The sequence below is a fragment of the Mangifera indica genome, chromosome 9 (genome assembly GCF_011075055.1).
Source record: "Mangifera indica cultivar Alphonso chromosome 9, CATAS_Mindica_2.1, whole genome shotgun sequence".
NCBI lineage: Eukaryota > Viridiplantae > Streptophyta > Magnoliopsida > Sapindales > Anacardiaceae > Mangifera > Mangifera indica.
The window spans coordinates 7,736,195-7,744,165 of NC_058145.1; the positions used below are offsets into that span (position 1 = coordinate 7,736,195).

The following is a 7,971-nucleotide window of genomic DNA, read 5'->3' on the forward strand; positions in this document are numbered from 1 at the left end:
ATGTAGATAAGGATTATGAAGTTAAGGGTAATGAGGATGATGCCAATGATGGTAAATTTTTGGGGTTTGATAATGACATGTATCATGTACTAAGCCAAGATGTTGGCATAAGTTAAAGCAATGCTTGTAATAACATGGTTGAATGTAGCATGAGACATTGTAGTTCTATAAATATTGGAGATATCCAAGTTACACCCATAATCCAAATCCATTCAATAGGTTCTTAAGTTTGTCATTGATGTGGAGAATGTAAATAATAGTAATCAGGTGCTACGAAGAGACAATCAATTGAAGGTTTTTATAATTCAAAAACAAAATTGCCAACATTATTTCAGACATATGCATTAGAGACTAAAATTCAATGGAACATCGATCACTCTGATATTATACATTATGAGATTAAGTGCATATATCCATAATGTAAATAGTGGACACAAGTAATGAGAGAGAAAGAGAGAGACTATTAGGTGTTACAATGTATGGATGAGATATATAATTGTCCACGAGATCAAATTTTGTTACACCATAGATAGGTTGGTGCAGAGTCATTGGGAAACATTTTTAAATTATGTTTGTAGTTAATTACATTTATTTATAAAAAAAAATATTTTGGACATGATAGATGGGTACAAAATTAACATTTCCTACACAAAAGCGTGGCATGCTAAAACATGTGTATTAAATGCATTACGATAAACTCCCAAGTCTTTTATACTTTTGCGCAAGTATTGTCACAATTTAGAGCTCAAGAACCCAAGAACTGTGACACGTATTGATATCGATATAAAAAATATGTTCAAGTTTTTCTTTATATCTATGGGTTGTTCAATCAGAGGGTTCTAACAATTATGTTACCCAGTGAAAAAAAAAAAACATGTTTTCTAAAAATAAACATGCCTTAAAAAATGAGGTCAATTAAAAAAAAAACTCATTTGTCGTCCTACCATTGCATTGTTGTTGCCAATCCAAGAAGTTTCGTCATCGATCGATAATCGGTGAAGCTATAGGTTGGTCATCATTCAAGGGATCACTCAATGCCTTAAAACCTGTTAGATTCTTCTTGTTCATTTCACAAGAAAAGCTTGTTATGCTGCATTCTTCTTCTTCAATCATGGGAAAGAAGGTCAGTTTTGACTTGATGTAGAGATGAAGAGATTCTTGCTTGCTGCAGCATGAGGTGTGGTATTCTTGCTTACTTTGACTTCTTCATTCATGATAGCAACAAAGCTACCATGCAAAGATACCTCTGCTGCAGTATATGTCAATAGGTAAAGGTATTTTTAGGTTTTTCAATTTTTGTGTTATTTTTGTGAAACCAGTATGAGATGTGATATATTTATTTAGGTGAGCCTATTTTGTGGTAAAAAATTCAATATTCCTGGTACGTGCTGTCGTTGACACCCAAATTAAATCCTAAATTCCTACAACAAAAATGTAGTAAAGGAAAGTAGGGATCATTCCCTCGAAGAGCTTTGATTAGTATGTCGTCACAATTAAATCGAAACACGAAAATAAAAGGGGGGTTTTGAATCGAATGCAAAGTATAATTAAAAACAATAAATAAAAATTCAGTGAGATAAATTAAAACGATTAAATCAATTTAACAAACCTTGGTCTTCGGTCACATCCACCATTGGAACTACGATTGATCATCGAAACAAAATATCAAATTAATTATTCAAATATTCGTTGTGGTATTAAATTTACCTGTCCTTCCTTACGATTAGTTAATCAAAAACATGTATTCCAATTAACTCTTATTGATTAATAATTCGGATACGATCTCGAATTTAATTAAATAATAACATTACGAATTAGAAAGACCAATGAAGCAAGACAACACAAACGTACGACGTTGCATTTAATCTAGTTGATTATTTTCCTAGGATTTAAAGTTTCTGACGCAGCAAACGATAAACCTAGTTGCCACTTCGATTAGATGGATTGAACAATTACGGATTCAGTACCTAAACTAGCCATAGATTACATTAATTGATAAACTAATCGCGCGCCTTAGAAATCAACCAACACAATCATGAAAAATAATTCAGAAAGATAATCAATACTCAAATAATCAAAAAGATGCATTAAAGAACAAAAATAAATCTCACAATCATTGTAGTTCCATGGTTTCAGATCCCTTCAACCAAGAGAAATTATTCAGCCACTGTAAACCATATTTTGCTCTCTAATTCTCTAATTACAATGGTTAATCATTCTCAAATAAAAATAAGAGTATATATATTATCTTCCTACTAAAAATCTGGAAATTGAAAGTCAATCCTAATCTCCTAATCCAACCAAGCAAAGTGATACATATCTCCCCAAAAAGAAAGGAAAAGATATGTATTTTTAATGTAAATCCTTCCTCCAAAAATATCCTTCCTTGTCTATCTCAATTAATCATCTTTTCCAGCTGGTAATTATCCCTTTTCTAGGAAGCAAATCTTGATATTTAGTGGACCCTTGTAGCTGATCTGGGCGTTCAGATCTGTTTTCCGAATTCTGTTCTCATCTTTCACGTGCCCACGCCTAGTCCGCATCACGGAATTTCCAGATTAATAGATTTGCTCCAGTTTTTTCATCTTTTTGGCCCAACTTATTCCAAAATTGCTAAAAGCTTCCTAAATGTAAATAGATAAGTAATTCCATTAGATTGAATTAAATTTCCACACATTATAAGGGAATTATAAATCGAAATAATAACAATTAATGGTGCTATCAAATTCCCCCACACTTATCTTTTACTCGTCCTCGAGTAAAACAAAAACAAAAACAAAAACAAAAACAAAAATGTTCCATCAATCTCTTTTCTCATGATACCAAAAAGTGTGCATACCTTAAGATTCAAACCAACCAAGATTCAAGCATCAATACACCTCATTATCAAACTTCACAAGGAAATATGCACAAAGACAAATCAAGATAATCACATTCTAAAGCATGTATAAAGCTTTGGTGAATCATCCTCACGGTTATCACTCATATCACTCATGTGTTTAATGGTTTGGTGTTTCGCTCAAATTCTTCCAATGCAAACATTCTACCATAGGCTTGCTTTTGCACCAAATCTCCACCACTTAGATTATATACATGCATAAATCAAAAGGACTTTATTTTAGGTTGTAATTGGGCTTTGGGTAAATGTGAGGATTAATGGATACAAAAGGTTAAAACCATGAATATTAACAAAATATTTAAACACCTAAGGGGAACAAAAATGTAAAGTTAAAGCCACCACATTTTTTTTTTAATTGCTATTGCCTTTCTCTTCTCTCTTTTTCAACTTCTTTCTTTTTTTTTTCTTTTTTCTTTTCTGTCTTTTTCTTTTTTTTTTCTTTTTCAGCATATTTTTTTCTTCTTGAATAACTAAGAGAATTGGGTAGCAAAGATAACAATATAAGGCAATCTCAATAGCACTCTTCATGCCAACTCTTTTTCATCATCTCTTCCTATGCAATTAAGTCCCCTTTTTCCCTCACACTTAAAATTCTTCAAGATAGCAAATTCACCAAGCAACACATTTTAGTTTAAATGCCCTTCTAATTTTCATGGTTGGGTGAGGATTTTTACTTAAAGGCTTGGGTTTGTAATATGGTTTTAGCACAAAGAATTAAGGGCTTTGTAAGGCTCAAGGGCTAACTAGGGAAATTAAAATAGGTTGGCTTTTTAAGCTAAAGGTTTTAAACAAGAATGCCTTTATCATTTTCATGCATGCACATATCAATGTGGTCTCAAAACGGTTCAAAGCAAGTTCTAGAGATATATTCACATGGGAGACTATCACTCATCAAAGAAAATATAGATTGATATGAATGTTTCAATCTTTTTCGGCTCAAAACTCACGGGTTAATTAAATTCACCTCAACTTCAAACAAACTCGAGCACTCAATTATCAACATTTGTTTAAGTGCATACCCTTAATTAGTCTAACAAATTAGTGTGCAATGCTCTCCTATTGAATCAGCTAAATCCCAAAGCATGCATACAAATTAATTCATTCAAAGTGAGATTCATGGAACTGTTTAGCTAACTAAAAACAGGGAAGGATACACTAGCTGCCATAAAAACTAAACTTTATCTAGCAAAGAGCAGCAACATACGTAAAGCAAAACAAGGCATACTAGAATAAGCATAACACAAAGAAGACAAAACAAAAAAAACTGACAGAAAAATAAAACAGGTAGACAGAATAAACTAAAAGCAGAACAGAAAGACAAAACATAAGAATAGAGTAGAGAAAAAAATATAGAACTGAAAGACAGAAAACTGAAAGATAGAACAGTAAACAACAGAAAAATAAAACACAAAGACACCCTCTCCCACACTTAAACCAAACATTGTCCTCAATGTTTAAACAAAACATATAATAATGAAAATTGAAATTTAAAAGAAAAAGGGAAAGAAGACTTCTCTGGATTTAGGGAAAAGGAATAGTAGTTCAAATTATGGAGCGTTGCAATTGATGGAAGATTCTTCATATTTTGATAACAGCTCTGGTGTAGGATGCCTCCGATGGGTGGGTTTTGTTGCTCTTTGATGCTTGTGAATGGGTTTTGACCATGGCGTTGCAGAATGAGGAAAGGGGCTACTAGGTTTTTATTTTAGTTGGAGAGAAATTGTGAGGCATAGGTTTGGTGAATATGGTCTCTGGAAGCAAATAAACTCAGCCTTATAATTACGCTAAATCATATGGCCCCATTGAATTTAAGAAAATAACAAAGCAAAAGTTGAACTTTTGACAAAAGCACATGACCCAGTTTTAGAATACCAAACTGCAGATTCCTCCCCCGTGAACATTTATAGAAAGCTAATTGGGACCTGCAGGAGGAAGAAGACAATTGAACAATAACATGAAAATAAATTAAAATAAACCTAAGCGAAAATCATAAAATAATTGCTAATTAAATATCTAAAAATCCTAAAACTGAAATTTAAAACTAAAATTAGAAAACATAAACCGAAATTAAAAGCAAATGTCTAGAAAATTAAAATTGCAGCATTAATCAAAATAAGATTGAAAGCTTAGGTTGTCTCCCAAGTAGCGTCTTTGTTTACAGTCATTGGCCCAGCGTAATGCCTTCATCTATTTATCCGGGATCTTTCAGCTCCACTTCTCCAATGTTTTCAACTGGCACTCCTTTGTAAAACAGTTTGAGTCTATGGCTATTAACTTAAAATACTTTTGATGTCGTTAAGCTTTGAATCTCTAGCTTCTTCGGAATTTGCACCAGTTTCTTTTCTTGATGCTCATTTAACTTGCTGGAAATGATCACTGGTAAGATTTCCCCATCTCTAAGGTACACATATTTGAGGTGATTTGGAAGAGGTTTCAGCTCCAGCTCTGGTGCCTACAAAATAGAAGGTAACAATTTTTCATTAGACACTAACAGCTCAATATAAAATAAATTACCTGTATTTTTCAGCTCTCTGAACTTATTCATCTCTGTCCCTGTATTCTGCATATCTGAAATTAATTTAAATTCATCTCTTTCTTTCAAAATATTTTTATGGTTAGCCACCTTTAACTCATCATCACCATCAAGTATATCTTGCGCTAGAGAATCAATAAAATCAATTGAATACACAGGAAAATCCACATCAGGATATTTCATAGCATCATAAATATTAAATTGGACAACTTCACCATCAAACTCTATGGTCAGTGTACCTTTGTGAACATCAATTTTCGTTTTAGCTATTTTCAGAAAGGGTCTTCCTAGCAAAATAGGTGCAGATTGGTCATTATTTTCCATGTCAAGAACATAAAAATCAGTTGGAAAAATTAATTTATCATTAACCTTAATAAGAACATCTTCAATTAACCCCTTAGGATATACATTTGATTTATCGACCAACTGAATAACTGCACTAGTTTTTTCTAAAGGTCTAAGATTAAGAGCAGAATAAATGGAATATGACAATACATTAATAGATGCTCCTAAATCTAACATGGCCTTTTCAATTTTTGTGCCTCCTATTATGCAAGGAATGCAAAACATACCTGGATCTTTGCATTTTTCAGGAAGATTTTTGTGAATTATGGTTGAAACATTTTCTCCTACCCTTATTTTTTCATACCTTTTGAGTTTTTGCTTTCTTTTCAATGTACACAGCTCTTTCAAAAATTTAGCATAGCAAGACACTTGTTTTATTGCATCAAACAGTGGAATATTGACTTCACACTCTCGAAAGGTCTCATATAAATTCGCATTGCTTTCGTACTTCAGTTTTAAAGCGTTAGGAAAAGAAGGATATTTACCTGTCACTACCTTTTCGGAAGAATTATTTTCTGCTGCCAATTCTTCTTTATTTTCTGTTGGCTGTGCTGGTGTAGGTTGTGCTTTAATCGGTATCTCTAGCTCCTTTCCACTCCTCAACATTATGGCACTAACATTCTCCTTTGGGTTTAACACAGTTTGTGATGACAGTTTGCTTGAATTTTGTGCTTCCAGCCTACTGATTGCAATAGCCATCTGACTCATTTGATTTTTTAGATTTTGAATGCTGATTCTGGTTTCCTACTAAAATTTCACAGTGTTAGTCGCCAAAGTTTTAACAATATCCTCAAGAGATGTACCTGAATCAGAATTTTGGGTTGGTTGCTGTTGTCTAGGAATATAAGGCTGCTAGTATGGTTGAAAGTTATTTGAAGGCTGATTTGCATGTGCATTCCCATATCGAAAATTAGGATGATCTCTCCAACCTGAGTTGTAGGTATTCGAATAAGGATTATAATTATGACTTCGCTGTTGCTGTCCTAAAAAGTCGCCTACTGCATTAGTATGTTCAAAGCAGTTCTCCTGAAGTGTTGGGCACATATCAATTGGATGTCCTCCCACTGAACAGATTCTATAAACCTTCGCTACCTCTATTTTTCCTACAACCATTTGACGTACAAAAGTAGTTAGATCATCAAGTCGTCTTTCAAGAGAAGATACATTTACCTCATTGACACGCCAAGATGAATGGTCTAATTTATTCCCAAATTATTGTGAATTTGACACCATATTTGCAATTAAATTCTGGGCTGCTTCAGGTGTTTTGTCAGCCAATGCCCCACCACTTGCTGCATCAATCATATTTCTCTCATTTGATATAAGTCCTTCGTAGAAATATTGAATAAGCAACTGGTCACTAATTTAGTGATGTGGGCAGCTTACACAGAGTTTCTTAAAGCGCTCCCAGTATTCGTATAAAGACTCTCCACTTTGCTGCCTAATGCCACAGATTTCTTTCCTTATGCTGGCTGCTCTTGATGCTAGAAAAAATTTCTGCAAAAATAATCTTTTCATCTCATGCCAAGTGGTGATACTTCCAGTGGGTAGATAATACATCCAATCTTGTGCATCGTCTTTCAAAGAAAACGGAAAAGCCCTCATCTTGATTTGTTCTTTCGGTTACTCCATTCGGTTTCATTCTGGTGCACACCACATGAAATTCCTTTAAATGTTTATGAGGATCTTCACCTGTGGAGCCACGAAAAATAGGTAAAAGATGGATTAGTCCAGATTTTAATTTAAAGGTAGTATTAATATCTAAATTCGAAAAAGTAATGCAGTGTGGTTGTTGATTTAAATTTGGAGCAGCAAGCTCTCTTAAAGTTTGATTTTCAGCCATGTTTTCCTCTGTTTCGTAAGCAGATCTGTGTGTTTGTAGTCTTTTTTTTGCTTCTTTTCTCAGCCCTTTTGCAGTCTTTTCAATTTCTGGATCAAACTGTAAACTAACTTGTTTCAAAGATCGCGTAACGAACATACAAATTAAAAACTCCCCAACAACGACACCAAAATTTGGTACGTGCTGTCATTGACATCCAAATTAAATCCTAAATTCCTACAACAAAAATGTAGTAAAGGAAAGTAGGGATCGTTCTCTTGAAGAGCTTTGATTAGTATGTCATCACAATTAAATCGAAACACGGAAATAAAATGGGGGTTTTGAATCGAATGCAAAGTATAATTAAAAACAATA

The 7,971-nt window shown here is 33.5% G+C and overlaps 1 non-coding gene across 1 annotated transcript; it reads left to right on the forward strand.

Annotated features, from left to right (window-relative positions):
• Window positions 1-7,140: 7,140 nt before the first annotated feature.
• LOC123226608 lies at window positions 7,141-7,247 on the forward strand. Its single transcript, XR_006504357.1, has one exon. It is a non-coding gene; the product is annotated as a small nucleolar RNA R71 (small nucleolar RNA).
• Window positions 7,248-7,971: the final 724 nt, after the last annotated feature.